Here is a 19,422-nt window from a genome sequence, read left to right as displayed (position 1 = left end):
AACCACATTTTAAAAATTACCTTCACAGCAACATCTATACTGACATTTCATTCAACAACTCGGTGCCATAGCTTAGCCAAGTTGACACACACAGCCAGCCATCACACCAACCTTCCACGGTTGACACCCTAGGCCAGTGGTCGGCAAACTCATTAGTCAACAGAGCCAAATATCAACAGTACAACGATTGAAATTTCTTTTGAGAGCCAAATTTTTTAAACTTCAACTTCTTCTAACGCCACTTCTTCAAAATAGACTCGCCCAGGCCGTGGTATTTTGTGGAAGAGCCACACTCAAGGGGCCAAAGAGCCGCATGTGGCTCGCGAGCCACAGTTTGCCGACCACAGCCCTAGGCCCATTTTTTGGGTAAAGCTTTCTGAGCAGCTGCTCATTCCACTGTCAGGACGGAGGTGGCTTTCTCCCTTGCTTTGTGTCTTCTTTGGCTTTCAAACCCCTCTCCCCGCAGCTCACCTCGCCCTGTGGAGATGACGCTGAGATCTCATCTCCTAGAAACAACTATGGCCCTTTCATGCAGCCATCAGAGTAAACACCATATTAATATTCCACAACCTTGGCTCTGGTAAATCGGTTACGGTGTGGCAATTTTCTGTTTAGAGAGAGGAGGACTGGGGGTTAGAGGGAAGCCAACTGCCCCTCGCTCGTCAGGGAATTAAATTCTGACCCCAAATGCAACCTTTCATGCAGCCCCCAGTCCTCCTCGGTGCAGTCTGGGGACCGATTCGGCGTGGCTCCAGAATAAAAAGGAAAGGCTGCTGTGATTCCCCCCTGCACATGCCCTTTGGCTCAACTCTTTCCAAAAGTGAGGCGGGGTACTGGCCGCTGGAGAAAGGCCCAGAAGGAGCCCCCTGGGGCCCTGCCCTAAGAAATTCCATCCTAAGCGTGGAAAGCACAGGTGAACGGAAAGAGAGAAGTGCTAGGTAGACACAAAGGAGCCGTGAAAACAAAGCATAAACAAAGCACACCTCTTCTAGGTAAGGGAGTCCAAATGAGCTCTAAAACTGCAGGCACCGAAGAAAAACAACTGGAACTAGTCCATGTGTGGGTCTTCGTGGGGTTACCTTCTTCCCTGTGCTTCGTTTGGGAGAGGATTTACGTGAAGTTTGCATTTCCTCAGAGCACAGTAATTGATGGCTAAAGAAGCCCATCCCAGAGTCACGGGAAAGCTGTGGGCAGTGGAGAAAGAAGTCGGAACTGGACACGCATTCATTCCACAAATGCAGAGTGAACAAGGGCTGAGCCGGCGCGGTACTGTGACGGGGAGGTGCCTGGTGGCTGAGGCTTTCACTCTCAGTAAAGATGACACACACAGAAGAACCTCTTATAAAACAAAGCAGGGCCAGGGGTTGGAAGGCTTGGGGGAGCACTGTCTTTTAGGGTCGCTAGTGGCCTGTGTGAGGGGGGTCATCTAGGCCAGTGGTCGGCAAACTCATTAGTCAACAGAGCCAAATATCAACAGTACAACGATTGACATTTCTTTTGAGAGCCCAATTTTTTAAACTTAAATTTCTTCTAACGCCACTTCTTCAAAATAGACTCGCCCAGGCCGTGGTATTTTGTGGAAGAGGGGCCAAAGAGCCGCATGTGGCTCACGAGCCGCAGTTTGCCGACCACTGATCTAGGCAGAGACCTGAAAGAAGGAAGTGAGCCATGGGGCATGGGAGAGTGGATCCTCTTTCCTGAGATGACGAGGGCGGGCCCTGATAAACAGTACATCCTGTATAATCCGTGTGAAATGAAATACAGATGTACAGTATCCGTATTTGTATGTGTGCACACAATAAAACCAGTTATAAGTATGAATGTAGATAGTTACATAATTTACATAAATCATCTCTTTATATACACATTTATCACATATCTCTCTCAAGTAATGTATGCCCAAATTTAACATGAGTTATCGCTGAGCAATGCGATTACAGGTGAATCTCATGGTTTAATTTTCTTCTCTAATCGTCTATACCTCCCACATTTTATACAACTAACCTGCTTTACATTTTCTGTCATGTATTAATTGCTCTCTTTAATCTCCCAAATGAAGTCATTGTCCACAGAGAACTGAGTGTTTTTACAATAAACTAACGTGAAATAATGGTGATAGCTATATCCATGACCAGTTGGTCTGTGCCGGGTAGTTTCAAGTGCTTTATGTACATTATCTTACTTAATCCTCACAACAGCATGGAGGCAGCTGCCATCATGGCTGCCTCTTCCTTCTCCAGCTGAGGAAGCTGAGGTGTGCAAGGGTACAACTGCCCATAGCCACCCCCGCACTGGAGCCGGGGCTGCTCCCAGCAGCCTGAACCCGTAGTCCTGTCTGTAACACTGGGCCCCCACCACCTCCTTGGAAGCCCAAGGCAGCCTCTTCACTGTTCCTGTTTCTCAGAGGTGGAAACTAGAAGATGTCATCAGTGTATTATCCAGAGAATTGCCTCAATACCATCTCTGTCTCTGCTATTGATATAGCAGAAACCAAATGGAACCAGAATGAATGTATTTGATCAGCCCACCTCCCCGGTGGCTAGTTTATTCCAGGACAGGTGGAATGCAGATTTTCATACCAATTTTGACTACTTTGATGAATTGTAATAAATCAAACCGGAGCAAGGTCAGGTCTTGGGTAGGGGTGGACACAGCCTACACAGGCTTGGTCTGAAATGCACCTTTTTCCTTTCCGCTTCTCTTCACATCCTGCTTCTCCACCCACCTCCTCCCCCTCTCCCCCGTGTAAATTTCCTTTAGAGGACACTGAAGATTGGATTCCATCAGAACGCCAGAGAAAGATTTTGTTTCTTTTGAAATTTTGTGGCTATGTGTTTGGATTCTTTTTTCTTGGTTGCACTTTCCTTTGGCTGTTGGGTTAAAGGGAAACTCTAACTTCCTGGTTGTCCATGAATGAAGGGGCATAAGACCCATGTGTGCTATAGGCACCGAGTGAGGTGACAGCAGGGAGATCCATGGAGATCCATGGAGCATGGCTCAGACCAAAGTGGACCGAACGTGGGCCAGTCGTGAGCAGCCCAGCAGTGCCTGTGGTCCTTTCGCTGTGGTTTGATGTCTTCTGACCAAAGGGATCATTGTCAGTTTCAGTTTGTAGCATCTGAGATGCCTGTACGGAGAGCTTCCATGTGGGGTTGCCCTACTCCTACTACATGCCCCTCAGCACCTTATCGAGGGTTCTGGAGACTCCGGGCACTTTCCCAAGCACGACAATGTTTGGTTTGGATGCTTGGAGCAGTTAAGAGAGTGGTGATTTCTATTCTGTCCTTGATTCCCCATTCCTTGGGCTCTCAGAGGCCTCACTCACAACATCTGAGGCAGGAGTGTAGAGGAAAGAGAGTAGGGATATGGCTCAACTGCCGCTAAAAATCACAATAAATGTTCCCCATTACAGGAGCACTGTGGAGGGACGAGGCATTGTTACGAAAGGCCAGTGATGTGGTTAAATCAGACTTGCTTTACCCTGTGGCCCTGGCACAGTAACTGAGCAGCTGGAAGAAGACAACAGTCTTTGGATGGAAAGACCCAAAGGGCCCTTTAAATATTTAATACACTCAATGTGCAGATGACTCCTATCTCCGAACAGGTCTCCCTCACCCGCCTGCCTCGCCCCCAGTGCTCAGAGCTGACACCCCCAGTCAGGGTAAACAAAGTCACATGTCATATGACATTGGCTTCAGCTGGTCTGTGGATTTGTGGTATTTTTTCTTCTTTCTCTTTTAATGCCCTGTGACTTCACCTTTCCCAGACTAGAGACTTATCGCCTTTGCTGTCTGTTATGGTTTAAAAGCTTGGTTAATGCTTGAAAATGAATTGCAACTTAAGAATCAAAGCTGAGTTGTCATCATGACTAGGAAGCCAGAAGGAAGTCACCAAATCAGTGTGTATCTGCATGTAACCCAGGTCACCTTTCGGGCCATGAGAAGCGATCAGTTCAAGTTGATGACTTGGTCTAGCAAACTAGCAATTGCAGTCAAAAAGGTTAAACTAGTTGCCACATGGAGATGCCCAGGGAGGTTGATTCTCTGATAAAACCAGCATGCTTATTTTTTTCCCCCAAGGATAAAGACATAAGATCATCCTAATAGTAAAGAAGTGTTTTTGTTTACAATAAGAAGAAAAAGGTTGAGGAAACTCTCCCTTCATCCTTGTTCAGTATAAATATGGGTATATGTCGATGCGACTGTCAGGGCCATAAGGAATAAAGAACTTGCTCTCTCAGGTGTTTAGAGGTATCTGGAAGATAAACTTTCATATGTGAAATTACTAACTAAGGTTAATGAGCATTGAGAGGCAGTAAAGAATTTTTCTGTTGGAAAGATAGAAAGCGGAGTCAAGCAAATATAGTCTTTAGAGATGCATCTCTGGAAGAGAGCAAAAGAAGATAGACAATTTCACCTCATGGAATTGCTTTAAGCTCGATCCCTAATAGGCATTGGGGTCCACAGTTCACCGGTGAATGAGAGCATATTCAAATGCATTGGGGTGAGAAGCAGCAGCCAGTTGCCAAACTGTTCATCTAGTCCCAGGTCTACTGCTGTAACCATTCGCTAGCAAAAGGATTGTCACACATCTAAGAAACTTATATATGGAGTTCTGTACAGATGCCTAGCATCATAACATTGGTGGAGACCCAGTCCTTGGTACAATCTGAGCCATATCTATTTGCAATACTGTACAAGCCAACTATATTTGGGGAATCAGTACTCTATTATAGAGCCATAATCTGGGCCAAGGAGATTCCTCTCTTCCTAAGTAGGCAAGTTGGAGTTTTTGTTGTTGTTGTTTTAAAATATATTTTATTGATTTTTTACAGAGAGGAAGGGAGATAGAGAGTTAGAAACATCGATCAGCTGCCTCCTGCACACCCCCTACTGGGGATGTGCCTGCAACCAAGGTACATGCCCCTGACCGGAATCGAACCTGGGACCTTTCAGTCCGCAGGCCGACGCTCTATCCACTGAGCCAAACCGGTTTCGGCAAGTTGGAGTTTTTTAACCCTTCCCTTTCCCAGATTCCAACCAGCACCATGAAGGCTATTTCAGAAATCTTGAGTTGAAAAAGAAGAGGGCCACAATTGGAGCTTGAGGATGGCATTCGGAGGAGGGATGGTGTTCAAAGGGACAGGAATCTGGTAAAAGATGTAGAAAGGGAAGCTGGAGAAGGGAAAGGCAAGATAGGAGAAAATAACATCTTGGAAACAAAGTTTGGAGAACAAGGTGAGAAGGCAGTGGTTAAGAGTCTACATGGTACAGACAGGTGGAGACAAGATGATGATGTAAGTGTGCCTGTGCCATAACACGGATGGCACCGGTGGCCTTTGCCAGAGCAGTTTAAATAGATAAGACAGAAAGCAGATAGCTGTGGGTCAAGTGGTGGCAAAGGAATGAGAAGGGAAATGTTAGTAAGCCATTCTGTTCAAAGGCCTAGAGGGAGAACCTGGTTTATATGCTCAGACAATGGAAATTCTAGGAATAAAATAAGTCCAGCAATGTTCTAAGGGAGGAGATCCAGAAGACAGGTGTAAGGCTCATCCTGGGATGAAAGGAGGAATCCTTTGAGACAGGGGAGGGAGGCACAGAAAAGCTTGTGGGGGTATAGGCAGGAATTTTAAGAAAACCATGTCAATTACCCTTATTGTTTTATTGTGAAATTGAAAGTAATATGTAATGTGCTAAGAAGAGGCATAAGACGCTAACTAAGGACATGTGATGGAATTGCTAATTGGTATTGAGGGGCAGCTGAGACTGGAGACCAAACATCAGCAGTGGCACTCGTCAGCACATTTGATTTATTTCCTGTTATACTCACTAGCTTGGGTTCAAGAGTGAAAGAAGCAGATGGTTTGGTTAATTCTTAGTCAAGGTGTTAACAGGCAGATGCAGCCAAAGGACAATTTGGCAAAGTAATTGCAGATGGCATGGCGGTGGGCACAAATGAAGAGATGGTATCTCAGTGTGACAGACAGACTATTCATCGTTGAGAACTCAGAACTTTGGCTAAATGGAAAATGAACCCTTTTTGTGTTATTGTGTTTCCATTTATCGTCTTGCTATATTTACACAGGTTAGATCGGCTGCTGGAAAAAGCTCTCTGGCTAGCCAAAATTTCAGAAACACCCCTTTTCCACGAGTGCCTGATCAGGGTACTTCCAGCTAAGCTGGGCATATCAGACAGCCTGGGTGTAATTCTTGTTCATGAAAAGTCCCCTGAGGTCAGGTGACCCTCTGGGGAGCCTGCCTTCACTCAGGGATGGAAGTGGATGTCAGGGATGGAAGTGGCTTCCATCTTAGCTGTCAGACACATGGCCTCTAAAGGGGCAGAAAGGATGAATGAGGCACACTGATTATTAATACTGCGAAGGAGAAGTGACATGGCATTTAGTTCACATTCCCGTGAGCTCAAAGTCATCCCAAGACCCCAATCCAACTGCAGAGAAAGCTGGGAAAGGAAGGAGAGCAGGTGAACATTCAGGGAGCATCAATCACACTCTGAAACTGGATCAACCACCGCGTGGCCCAAGACCTGCTCTGAGTTTCCAGGAACTTGACTCTAGTGATGAGGAGGGAAGGACTGGAAAGTGGGAAGTGTAACGTCACTTGGGGATGACTGTCCACATGGCGCCAGACCACACAGTTGAAAAGTCAACATATAAGCTAAGCTGTGATTCTGTGATTGGGCAACTGTGTAGGAAAACAAAGGCAAAGAGGAGGAGGAGGAGTAGTGGGAGACAGAGGGAAAGAAGAAGAGAAGCAACAAGGTCATTTGATGAAACTTGAATGTTGTTGTAATCATTTCCCCCCTAAATTTGGCCCAACTGGAGTCTGCACACGGGAAATAAAACATAAATGAAGGTAAGGACAGTGGGAGCTCGCCTGAACTGCCAGCCACATGGAATTTGCAGGGAGAAATGTCGCAGTCCAAGCTGCCCGCTCTGAGCATCCCCGGGTCTCCTCTGCCTTCCTCTCCTTCTTGCCCTAACTCCCTGTTTCAAAACCACTGGATATGTAGAAACTGTTTTCAAGAGCAAGAGATGGGAACAGGCCTCTTCCACCACCGGCGCCGCTCTTGCGGGGAGCGTGCTATTTCTTTTTAATTTGCTCACTCAGTCCTGAATAACTTTTCAGAGGGCTCCAGACACCGCAGTGTGACAGCTTAACCAAGGCGCATCCCATGCGATGGAATTGCTCTACAAGCAACCTTGCCAAAGGCCCTTTTCGCTGCACAAAGCTGGCTCTATCTTTGTATATTGAGGGAGCTAAATCAATGTTAAACGCTTGGCTCTTTTCACAGGACAATGACCAGGACCTAAGCTGCGTCCTTCCTTTTTGATTGACACTTGAAACGCAGCGCGGGAATCAGCCAGAGGCGCTGCTACAAGCCGAACCCGCTGCTGGGATAACCACTGGTGACATCTGCAGAAAGGCCGACAAAAGGCAGTTGAAAGCTGTGTTTGTTGCCTTCCCCCCTCAGATCTCCTCGCTTTCATGGAGCTCCTTGCTTGCTTTAATATTATGATTCAGCACCTGGCTTTTTTGAACCTTGCTTTAAACTTCAAAAGGCGAGGTGGTATTAACAAACATGAAACGAAAAAGTGGCGGTAGTTTGATTTACTGTTGTCGTCTTATCAAGGGTTTTTTTGTCACCAGCTGCCACTTTCTGTCATCTTTGGAACCATTATCATTTCTCTAAAATCTAAAAGACTCCACTTAATAACAGCTTTGAATACAGGCAGGATCAGTAGCATACACAGTTCTGGGGATGACAGGACCATCAAATGCAAAGAAAGATGTTGCCAAAAAAAAAAAAAAAAACTCACAAAAAAACAAAAACCCAAACCACACAAATAATAGCCGTAGTACTTTCTAGTGACCTTGATTTCAGAATTAAACAAGTCCAAGTCCAAGCCAGTGCCATTGTTACCTTGGAATGCATTGGAGAGTTTCCTTGAGAAGTTCCTGGTTGTGAGGGCTAGTGGGGAGTTAAAACCTCAGGCCACAACCAGGCTTCCGGAGTCCAGGTAGGAGGGAAGCTCTGCTATCATGAAAAGGGCTGGAAGGTCCTCAGCCAGCACAGCTGCTCGGCTAATTAAGGGCTCATTTTCACCGACTTACTAATACTCTTAAGCAGCCACTTGATGCTGACAGAGATCAACCATGCAAAGTCTCACCAAGGCAGAGGTCACCCCACGCTCTACTTTTTCCTAAGGCCTGGCAATTCTGAGCTTCCCAAGCTAACCCCTCCTGCTCTCCCCCCACCGCCCCCTGCCCAATGTATAGGTTAAAGCTGGGTCCATCACAGTAAGAGTAAGCCCACTGATTAATTCTGCTGTCTGCTCGGGAGACATGCAGTTGGCCAGAGCCACAAGGGACCTTAAGATCACCCAGCCTGGTGGTTTTGATTCTCTCCCGAAGACCTTTGTAAAAATATTCACGCCTCGCTCAGCTCCTTCCCACATCATGTGAATCCAGAATGCCGAGGGTGGGCCATGGACACCTGTATTTTTAAAAGTTCTCTGGGTGATTTTGATTTCCAAAGAGGGTTGAGAATCAACCCTTACAGATGAAGCTTCTGAGAATCAGAGGAGTTAAGTCATTTGTCTAAGGTTGCACAGCAAGTATGTGGCAGACCCATGGAGGGTGATAACTGTATGGTGCTTTCAACAGGGAGGGGGCTGAGCAATGGCGTCCAAAGATGTAAGTCACAGTCATGCAAATTCCTGTTGTGGCCTCGCTTTCCTTCTCCCCATCTTTTCCCCATCCTAGGTCATCAACTTTCTGCACCCATCCTTGATGGGCTTCCTCTCTCCTCCTTCCTCATCCCCTCAGGGCCTTGAGATAGCAAGCATGGAGGAAATACCTGCCAATCCCTGACACACTAGTGGAAGTAAAATACATGGAAAAGGTGAAGCTGTTCATTTAGATGTTATCAAGTGCAAAGCACTTCATTTGTGGTTTGATCTGATATGCCCCCTCCTTGAAAGCAGTCAAATGTATGTGACCATCTGTTTCTCTTTTATGATCTAGTAGCACAAACTTGCTATTTTATTACGTAGCTTTGTCAGGTGTGGCATCCACAATCCTACCTGTTATAGCTCTTTTTACAAAGGTCATTACGACAAATTAGCCATATGGACGAATACCAAGTAGCCTGGAGTTGCAACCCTGGATCCCGAGTTGTCTACTCACAGCCCAAGGGGATGGCTCCTGGAAACCTCACAGATCTTCCAAATAGAAAGAGGGAGGGAGTGGGAAAGTCTGAAAATGAGGAAGAGCATCTTTGGAGTTGTCATAGTCTCAATATTTCAGAAACAAACTCACTATCAAACAAGGAAATAATCATGAGATCTCTGGCCTCACAGAGCAGGACTTTCTTGTCTCCATGTCAACTCTAACCAAGTATTAGCGGTAGCCTGAACGGCTAGATCAAGAAAGACTCTGGCTGAAACCGGTTTGGCTCAGTGGATAGAGCGTCGGCCTGTGGACTCAAGGGTCCCAGGTTCGATTCCGGTCAAGGGCATGTACCTTGGTTGCGGGCACATCCCCAGTAGGGGGTGTGCAGGAGGCAGCTGATCGATGTTTCTCTCTCATCGATGTTTCTAACTCTCTATCCCTCTCTCTTCCTCTCTGTAAAAAAATCAATAAAATAAAAAAGAAAGACTCTGGGCTCTCATGAATGATTAGCAAAGTCAGCCATGCATAGGGGTACATATTATGTATGTCATTTCAAGACCTGATCGAATCGTTTAAACAAGTACTGACAGTGTTCTCCTTCAGATCATCCATGGGTTTATAACCTAGTTTTGTCACTCACTAGACAGGAGAGCTTGGACAAATTACTTAGATTTAGTTTTTTTATCTGTAAAATGGGTATAATGCCTCATTCTGTGTTTTGAGATTTGAATGACACAATAAATGTAAAGCCATCAGCACACTGCATGCCATGTAGTAGGTGCTTAATTAAAACTGAAGCTCTTATTTATCATTATGGAGGGAACAAATCTACTAGCCTGAGATTGGGTCTCTATGGATAGGCAATGCAAAAAACTAGGGTCGTTCTCTAAGGAATGAGGCCAAAGAATTTTGAGCCAAAAATATAGTTAGACCTTTTACTAAACTATAGTCCAACAATTAAAAGAGGAAGAAAGAAAGGAAGGGAAGAAAGAAGTAGGGTGGGAATAAGGCAGCAAGGAGAACAGGAGTGAGGGAGAAAGTGGGAGAAGAAAGATTCAACAGTGAAATAGAAGGTTTACAGAGATAGCATGGAGTTAAGTGAGGGAGATTAGGACTGAAAAAAAATGTATCAGAAATTCTGAAGCATAAAAGGGTGTAAATATATATATATATTACCATAGTGCCAGCATTCAAGTCTATAACACAATTGTTCTATTTTGGATAAATAGATTATTCTTGCCTCTCCCTTCATTCACCAATAAGTCACATTTCATATTTGTTCCCCCTTGTTAATATAGTTCCTTATCTCCATGCTTTGCACTGTTAAAAGGACAACACAGAGGTGGAATTCTGTTTACAATACAGTGAGTAAGACCTTATGACTCTGAAGATACAGACAACATCTCCTGCCCTACCATACTGGCAGGTGTTTTTGGACAAAGTCACGTACCATTCTGAGACTCCTTTTCTTCTTTTGTCAAGGGAATAAGGAATCTCACATACTAACTTTAAAGCAGCGGTCACTAACCTTTCGGACCACCGGTTGGTGACCACTGCTTTAAAGGGTTATTTTGAGAATGCAAGGAGATAATATGCATGAAACACCTTTGTGTATTTGATGTACATGTGAAGGGATGATGATGATGTGTCCAATCTTTGCATAGATGGATCCACCTTCCTGATGTTATTTGATGGAAGCATATTCTCCATTGTCTCAACGTCCCCCTTCCCCACAACCCTCTAAAAATCTGTCCCAATTCTTCATCTCTAGTGATTGGGATTCTAACTGAAATTAGAGATTCATTCTTTTGGATAACCAAATTACCATCCTCAGACATCCTTTTAAAGAAGTCTACAGTCCTAATTACTTACAGAAAATTAGGCTAGACATTGGATTTCTAGAGAAACCAGAATGAAGAGGCCAGGATGCAGGGGTGATTTATTTGATGGGGAGGAAAAGAGAGTGACACATTAAGTTTAGCACAGCAATTAGCAGACAGATGGACCAAGGCTTCAGCCCTGGCTCCACCACGTACTGACTAGCTGTGTAACCTTGGGCAAGTGGTCGATCTCTGCTGTCTTGTGTTTCCTTGTCTATTTATCATTAATAAGTATCATGTCAGTCCCTGTTCTAGGCAATAAGACAGTCATAGTCTTTGTCCTTATGAAGCTTATGCTTTACCAGGAATGATAGAATAAAAACAGAGAAACATAGTAGAATGAGCACTAAGAAAAAGTGGTGCAAGCTACCATAAAAATAACAAAGTGGGATAAAGAGATAGTGAGAAGGGGAAATAGGATAGGCAAGAAAAAAAGCGTTGAAGGGGTGACATTTTTTACCTAAATCTTAAGGAAGAGATAGTGCGAGCCAGGGGAAAGTCTGAGAGAGGGATATTCAAGGGGGAAAAAAAATAGCAATGCAGAGTCTTCCTTAAATGTAGGGAATAACAATGGAGCGCATAAGAAATGGTCAATATGAGATAGATATTAAAAGTGGAGTTGGCAATAATTATTGCTAAATTAGATGTGGGGGTGAGGGAGGGAGAAGAGTCAAAACTGACTCGGTGGATTGGTTTGAGAACAAGGTAGATGAGGAAGATGGGATTTAGTGGGGTGGCCCAAGAGTTTTGTTTTAGACAATACACTGGTAACATTTTTTAACATTTAGGTAATCTGGCAAATGGAGATCCTAACAGGGCCTACTAGTTGGTGTTTGAGATAATCATGGAAAGGGCCTAGTAGAGGATCTGAAATGGAGCAGTGAACAGAAGTGCAAATTGAGCTGTGGGTTGTCTCTGTACAGTCAAGAGACGAGACAAATGACGAGAGGAGGCCGGAACACCAGTAGAAGGGAATCAGGTTTAGGAAGGAGACTGAACACATGGTTTAAATGCTTCACAGTTCTGCATTCAACCCACCCTAGGTGGCACAGAGAAAAATAGAGGGCTGTTTATAAGGGGCTACCAGATCAAATGGTCCATTCTGTAAAAAGAATGTTTTTTTCTTTTCTTCTTGACTTGAATGACTTAACACCACTTTAGGGATCATGAAAACATTGTCTTGACTCAGGGTACAGAAGTAATATGTAGTGGTCACCAGATTGAACCTGACCCAATGCTACAGATGCAGCCCGGGGACTGTGCTACTTTGAATCAGGGACAATATTCTTCTCACCAAAAGAGAAATGGTTTCTGTTCTTGTAGGCTTGTAGGATGCAGTAAATCTATGCTAAAATTTCATTTATCAACCAGCCATGCCGACTAACCATGTTAGAAGCAATTGTTTATCATCTACTTAGACGAATGTCAAAGGCCACTGCCTTAGTCTCCTAGAAAGTTCCGTTAAAATTGACCTATTTCCTATTGTGCGTTTCTTCTGAGTTTGACAATAGCAGGGCACACCAAAACCAAAACCACAGAAATTTCCATTCCTTTCCCTGACTCCCTTCCCACACCCCTGTGCACAACACACTTATCAGAGCCATGCAGCAGCTGTGATGGAAATGAGAACTACAGGAAACTTAGAATTAATCATGCCAAATGGTGACAAATACTCAGGAGAGGGTGATGCTGGTCACTCATGTGACACCACACAGATGGCCCAAGCTACAAACTCTCTCTTACATTCCTGGGTCTGGCCCCTGACTAATCTGCTAAAGAGCCTTCTGAGTTTGGGGATGTAGGCACTTTGGCCTTGGTTGGATGATTGAGGTGCATACATTTGGAAAATAGAGTTGTATGCAGAATCTTTAGGATTTCCATTGTCTGTATCCAGTCACACACCACATAAAGACTATTCAGCCAACCACGGACCACATATACTACAACGGTCTCATAAGATTATAACAAAGTTGAAAGATTCCTATCACTCAGTAATGTGACATCATAGCCATCGTAATGTCCTAGCACCGTGGTCGGCAAACTGCGGCTCGCGAGCCACATGCGGCTCTTTGGCCCCTTGAGTGTCGCTCTTCAACAAAATACCACGGCCTGGGCGAGTCTATTTTGAAGAAGTGGCATTAGAAGAAGTTTAAGTTTAAAACATTTGGCTCTCAAAAGAAAATTTCAATTGTTGTACTGTTGATATTTGGCTCTGTTGACTAATGAGTTTGCCGACCACTGTCCTAGCACAACATATTACTCAGGTGTTTGTGGTAATGCTGGTGTAATTAAACCCACCGCAATGCCAGTCGAACAGAAGTATAGCATATACAATTGCAGGAGTAGACTATGCCATCAAGGTTTGTGTAAGGGCACACTACGATGTTCACACAATGACAAAATTGCCTGACGAAGCATTTCTCAGAACATCTCCCCATTATTAAGAGGCACATGACTCTATAGACATATACACAGACACAAATATTTCCTTTTGGGGTAAATGCTAAAACTTTCTCTGTCTCAAATTAACTTTTTGGAGGTGGAGGGGAAGAAAGTAGCAGGAGCTGACCACACCTCCCTAGAGAAATCAGGGAGCCTGAGACTTAACCAGTCTCCTTTGGGATAGTCAGCTGGCCCTCACTATAGACCCCAGGAGAAGCTATGATGTAGTGGGAGGTAAAATAAATAATGAAGAAGAAAAAAAGGTAGAATTCGGTTGAACTAATTTACTTGAGAAAAGAAGTTTTTAATTTAGTCAATAGCAGTTGTGTATTTTCTTCTTGTGTTGCACATCAATTATTATGTCTTTCTTCCTGTCTATAGTCTAACAGCCAAAAGGAGACAATGTCCATATTGTTCAGCCACCCATCTCCAGCACCTAGGATAGTGCCTGGCACATTCTAATCTGATGTGAACTATTTGTTGAACTAATGAAAATGTTTGTGCGTGTAGGCACAGCCTCTGAAAGAGCGCAGAGTTGTACAATTCTAGAGAGGCTAGCCTGAGCTATTTCATGAGATGCCAAGGAAATTCAAATTGAACCCAAGGCCATATGCCTGGTTTAACAGCCATTAACTCAGCTGATCTGTCTTGACTGGTAACGATGTCACCATGTGAGCACACAGCACACTGCCTGTTCGGCCCTTCGTAATCTTGGACAAATCTGTTCACAAATCACAGAAGCTTTGGAAAACCATCCTGACCCAGGTGATGTGACAGAATACTTTATCATTTTATGGGAAGCATTTTTATCCCATCTATTTGATTGTGCAGTGTGACCGATTCCTTTGTTAAGACCAGAACAGCGAGGAGAAAGAAGTGACAAGAAAAATGAGAAAAGACTTCATGATAATGTTTTCACAAACGTGCCTTATGCCATCCACATTAGCCTCCCACATCATTCCCTACTGGAAACTTTTGAACAAGTCAAATGTAGATAGGCTTTTGTTACCTGTGACCATTAAATGAAATTGTCTTTGTGCAAGGCCATAAAATAATTATTTTCTTCTAAATTAATATCTTGTCATTATCTGTAATGTAAGAAGAACTTGATAGTATGGATAATCCAAAGCAAAATAGCTTGAAAGCTCTGGAATGGGGAGGTTCCTTCTTCAGCAACCAGCCTAATCACTTTTCCTTAGGATGTGGAGCAGAGGAGAGGAATGTTTCTAGGAAGTGGTGAATTGGCCGGCCTTCCAAAGTCACCACCGATAATTTACATGATAATGAACCCCACAAATGAATGCTGAAGGGAGGTGGGGGAGAGTGGGCAGGGGGTTACAGACCACATTCCAAATGGGTTTATCCTGGATTCCTATTCAGCTCAAATGCCTCATCATAAAATACTTACTTCAGCTTATAATGGACCCTATGGTCACTTGATCAGTTGAGTGATCTTTATCTTAACAGGGCCTATAATCAATGGTATTTATGACTTTCTCATTATCATCATTAGTGAGCAAGGCACAGGGAGATGGAAGACAAAGTCCTTTTTCTCAAGGAAAAGCAGTCAGAAAGGAGCACACTACTTGAATTACAGATGTTTTGTATGCAACATGAAATACTAAGTTTAGAAGAGTCGTCAATGTAACCTCTGCTAAAAATGAAAGAAAACACTCCATAACTATTTTGAGGGGGAAGGATGGAGGGAGGGAAAGAGAGAGAGAGAGAGAGAGAGAATGAATATGTATTTGCCATATATCCACTATCCAGGGTTCATCCATGAAACACACATGCCCTGCCATCCGGAGAACAGAGCGGCAGCTGTGAAGGTTGGCTTCTGAGTCACCATCACTGAAGTGGAACTATTTGTACAAGTTCAAAGGCACCAAAGACCTTGGCCATCATCTGCCCTAGTGAATGTCAAGACGCAGATGACATCACTGTAAACTGGTAAGGCCGAGGAAGAGTTCCTATTTGAAATAGGGGCGCTCTGGGGATAAACGAAGCTTTTTTCCTTCTTTTAGACAGTGTCTTCATCCAGGAGTGTCTCTGACCCATGGCTCTTGATGATACATCATCTATCGGATTTAGCAAACTGTGAGCTCTCTAGAGAGAGACGGTGGTTTCTGTAATAATTGTAAGATGGTAAAACATCTTATAAAAGTGGCCGTTGGCTGCCAAAACCGGTTTGGCTCAGTGGATAGAGCGTCGGCCTGCGGACTGAAAGGTCCCAGGTTCGATTCCGGTCAAGGGCATGTACCTTGGTTGCGGGCACATCCCCAGTAGGGGGTGTGCAAGAGGCAGCTGATCGATGTTTCTCTCTCATCGATGTTTCTAACTCTCTATCCCTCTCTCTTCCTCTCTGTAAAAAAATCAATAAAATATAAAAAAAAAAAAGTGGCCGTTGGCTTTCTTCAGGCAAAGGAGAAAGAGAGACTTCTGTATGAAAACAGACTAAAAAGACTAGGACCCCTTAGTTGCAAAAGTCAAGGCCTTGGGGTACCATGGCAGTAAATCTATAAAAGGCACGGATCTGGATAGGATAATGTCACACCTACTTAATAGTCCCAGGAAGACATGGTTCATTGTCCCTCATAGAAGCATGAAGCAGCTTTTCCAGGACAGATAAAAAGAAACGAGCTAAATGAAAGCCAGAGCTTGAAATCCAAGAAATGATGTAGGATGAAAATATAAAGAAACAGAAAAAAAAGAGTTTTAAAAACTTTTATAGAGTCTTGTTTGAAGGGAAGTTGGAGTAGTCAGCCTTATGTTTGTCACCTGCAAGGGCAAGATCTTGAGCAGAAAAGACATATTCTTTGCTGAGAAACTCATATTTCTAACAAGTATTTGCATGCAGGTCACTGTGCTGGGTACTATTTCCAAAATCATCAGTCTATTCCAATGGAAGAAATTTCTTATATTCTTATGGAAATTTCATTAGGAGGCTGATCCACTGAGTAATAAAAAGATTAAGATTGCAAACGCAGCAAGATGGGAGGTAGAGGGAAAGAAGGGGTAGTGTTAAGGATCCATACTATCCTAATTTATCTGGAAATATTACCTTATTCCTTTTTTTTTTTTTTTTTTTTTTACAAATTGCTTTATGATTATAACCTTACTCTATGCTTCATAGCATCTCTATTGGGTTTGACTTCTCTCAGTTTAACCACATTTCTCCGATGAGGAATCAGACCAAGAATAATTAGTTAAGCTCAAGGTCACGTAAATGAATGAGTGGTCAGGTGAGGTCCAGGTCTCCACTCGCCTGTTGGCCAACTCTGACTTGAATTCCCCCCTGTGCACTGGGTCTAAGATGACTGTGCTCTCGACCAGCTCAGCACCTAGTGTGCCATGTTCCAGGGAAGTGCAGTGTCATTTTGATGAACCTATGAGATGCATTGAAGCTGTTAGGAACAGTTGAGAGATCACAGACAAGATCACCTGTTTTGGCCACTAACTCTTCAATCCTCAGCACTGTGCTCGGCCCTCCCACCCTTTCCTCCTGCCCCACCTCCCACAGTGCATCTCAAAGAACATCCACACACACAAAAGAGAATCACAGAGCCGTATGAAGAAGGCGCAGGCAAGTCCAAAACTCCAGGCTCTGTAACCGTTTTGAACACGCACTTTTGATAGTCTCTCCAGTTTAATTGGAAGAGTGAGATTTAGAACCAAGCAAAGTCAGGTGAACATAGCACTGGAACTCAAAATGAGTATGGTCCTCCTCTCTATTTCTTCTCTTCCTGTCGGTCACTGTCACCTGGTCTATAGGCAGGCCAGCTCTCATCTCAGCTGGCCAGCTCTACCTGAAGTATATGGCAGTCTGACAAAAAACCCAGGTTAAAGCTTCAAATGCAAGTTTACCTCCCTCCAAACCCTCCCTCTTCCTTTCAAATTGAGACATTTGTTTAAATCCAACCCTTCCTTCCAGTGGATAGAGACACTATGGGCTCTGATTTGGATTCCAGGAAAGAGATAAGATTGTGGGGACTCATCGATTCTTGGAGTTTTCTCCCCCACAATTACAAGAGCAGCATCAATTTAAAAATAAATGTGAATGCTATAACAGTATTCACCTAAGAGGAAGAGACCAAGTCCAGATTTAATACCTTAAAGCAGGCCTTTTAACTTAATGGATAGGCTGTAAAAGCAGAATTTTCATAGCATCTCAGAGGTTCATTTGGGACTGAGTTACTCAAGAGAATTCCCCCCCAACCACCAGCACCCCCTAGCCCACAAAGGTCACCTGTTTTCTGTCACCTCAGTCACTCCTGACATTTGTGCCTCCTGGACAGACAGCCACCCCTTCTGTCTGCCCAGGCAGCAGTCTTTACGTGACACCCTTAATGGACTTGGTTGTCATTTTATAGATGGGAAAAATAGGACAAAAGACAGCACATAAAGAGATAAAGTTCACAGTTTTCCCCAGAGAGCCAATGGGATTCAACTAGGACAACTATTCTCCCTCCATCTCTTCCTCCAAGAGAACCCAACTCCCAATCTCTTCACGTGTAATTACAGGTTCAGTCATGGGATTGGTGAGCCTTTTTGAACACTTTGCCCAAGGTAGCAATTTTGCAATCCACCGTAGCTGAAGTAAGTATAGACCTAAGCTCGCTCCAGCCTCCTTTTCTCGCTCCTCCATCCAGCCCCACGTCCCCACTTGGGTGAAAACACTTTGCATATAAACAAACTCCTCTCAAAGACACCTCAACCTTGACATTGCTTTCTCCCTTTTCCAAACTTGCTTCCTTTTAAAACACCTCGCGCTCTGCCATGCTCCCACATGAGGCCCAATTATCAGAATAATAATTAACAGGCCCTCATTATTTCGGATCAAACAATGCCCCCCATAATGAAGCCAAGAATAGCCAATGTGATCCCTTAAAATGGGGCGTGAGTTTCCTTACACCTTGGGGCGTCTAAGCCACTGAAACCATTAGGCACCGAGCTGCCCATAACGGCCAGGATAACATTGAGTCAAGGACAGTTAATGGGTGCCAGAGCACAGACCAAAGTGCTCCAAGCATGTCAGTCAAGACTAACCGGAGGCTAAAACATCAAAATGCAGGTTGGAGTTTTGACATTCCTGCAGGCTCTGAACGCCTCGCCAGTAAATTTTTAAAGTCAATATCCCCCTTATGCTCATGAACACTCTTCTGTCTGATGCGTGGGACTAATGTGGATCTGATTGAACTGTGACTAAAGTAGGACTTTAAAGGCAGCTTTGAATGTGTGGGGGGCGGAAAGGTTGTTTTTTTTTTTTTCCTGTGTGTGTTTTCTCTCTCTTTTTTTTTTCTTCCCCAGAAATGACTGTGATAATAATGAAGACCATGTACACAGATTATCACAGGCTGTGTCTTTCGACTTCAAGGTTATGTGATTAGAAAATGAGAAAAGCGACAAGATTAGAAAAACCGCAGAACATTTTGAAAGAAAGCTTTTTTACAAATTATCTGTGTGCAGGATTTACACAGAATCTGATAGATGGATCTTCTCATGTTTGGAAATGGATAAATGCAGCAATGCAAATAGGAAGAACTGCTTTGGGGCCTACTCCTGGCAGAAGTTCAAAACCCATATTAAGTATTCTAACGCGCTGAATGCCTGTTACTTATATGTGTTTTTTAAATTGCCATGTACATACATAACGCAAAATATAACCATTTTGTAAATAAAAGCTAAAAATAACAATGAGATCATTGTTTCTCAAGATGCATGACTTTCCCCAGAATTGGAACAAAACCTTCACCTCCCTACCCTTTCTCTTCTCAACACCAAGGCACCGATCAGGAAGGCCAGGCAGAACCGGGTGTGGGTGGTGGTCACCATCCTGCAGGTGGTAGCTCAAGGGGTGATAGCCATTTTGAAACTCAAGTTACAGCTTCATTCCTCCTTAAATAAGGGGA

The 19,422-nt window shown here is 43.9% G+C and overlaps 1 long non-coding RNA gene across 1 annotated transcript in view; it reads left to right on the top strand.

The window, feature by feature from the left end:
• The window catches only part of LOC129147853 (uncharacterized), a 262,892-nt gene extending 243,962 nt beyond the window's left edge, over nucleotides 1-18,930 (top strand). Inside the window, exons 3-4 of the long non-coding RNA XR_008555070.1 lie at nucleotides 15,284-15,463; nucleotides 18,821-18,930. This is a non-coding gene — a long non-coding RNA (uncharacterized LOC129147853). The remainder of the gene's footprint in view (nucleotides 1-15,283; nucleotides 15,464-18,820) is intronic.
• Nucleotides 18,931-19,422: the final 492 nt, after the last annotated feature.

Source organism: Eptesicus fuscus, chromosome 22, assembly GCF_027574615.1.
Source record: "Eptesicus fuscus isolate TK198812 chromosome 22, DD_ASM_mEF_20220401, whole genome shotgun sequence".
Classification (NCBI taxonomy): Eukaryota; Metazoa; Chordata; class Mammalia; order Chiroptera; family Vespertilionidae; genus Eptesicus; species Eptesicus fuscus.
Note: the sequence above shows the minus strand (reverse complement) of the source record. Positions and strands in the feature narration are given on the sequence as shown.